Source organism: Canis aureus, chromosome 23 (assembly GCF_053574225.1).
Source record: "Canis aureus isolate CA01 chromosome 23, VMU_Caureus_v.1.0, whole genome shotgun sequence".
Lineage (NCBI taxonomy): Eukaryota > Metazoa > Chordata > Mammalia > Carnivora > Canidae > Canis > Canis aureus.
In genome coordinates this window covers 13,236,266-13,236,967 of record NC_135633.1, presented here as the reverse complement: position 1 = coordinate 13,236,967, position 702 = coordinate 13,236,266, and the positions used below count along the sequence as shown (strand labels likewise).

Below are 702 nucleotides of genomic sequence, written 5' to 3'. Positions count from 1 at the left end.
AATGTCGAGGTGTTGAACGGTTTTTGTTGATTTTAGGGAGGGATCTCTCTATTTCCTGGATCTGAATGCCTGTTTCCCTTCCCAGATTAGGAAAGTTTTCAGCTATGATTTGTTCAAATACATATTCTGGCCCTCTGTCCCTTTCAGCGCCCTCGGGAACCCCAATTAAATGTAGGTTTTTCTTCCTCAGGCTGTCGTTTATTTCCCTTAATCTATCTTCATGGTCTTTTAATTGTCTCTTTTTTCCTCAGTTTCCCTCTTTGCCATCAAAAAATATGGAACACTTCACGAATTTGCATGTCATCCTTGAGCAGGGGCCATGCTAATCTTCTCTGTATCGTTCCAATTTTAGTATATGTGCTGCCGAAGCGAGCAATATTTTTAATTTCTTGAAGGACCTTCAGACTGTTTTCCATAGTGGCTAGACCAATTTACATTCCCAACAATAGTGCACAATTTTTTTTAAAAGATTTTATTTATTTATTCATGACACACACACACAGAAGCAGAGACACAGGCAGAGGGAGAAGCAGGCTCCATGCAGGGAGCCCGACGTGGGACTCGATGTCGGGTCTCCAGGATCAGGCCCTGGGCTGAAGGCAGTGCTAAACCGCTGAGCCACCTGGGCTGGCCACAATGGTTCTTTTCTCCACATTCTTACCATTTGTTATCTCCTTTCTTCTTGATGATAACCATTCTTAC

The 702-nt window shown here is 42.9% G+C and overlaps 1 non-coding gene across 1 annotated transcript; it reads right to left on the bottom strand.

Annotated features, from left to right (window-relative positions):
- Positions 1 to 269: 269 nt before the first annotated feature.
- On the bottom strand, positions 270 to 376 carry LOC144295597 (U6 spliceosomal RNA). The gene has a single exon (XR_013362678.1). It is a non-coding gene; the product is annotated as a U6 spliceosomal RNA (small nuclear RNA).
- Positions 377 to 702: the final 326 nt, after the last annotated feature.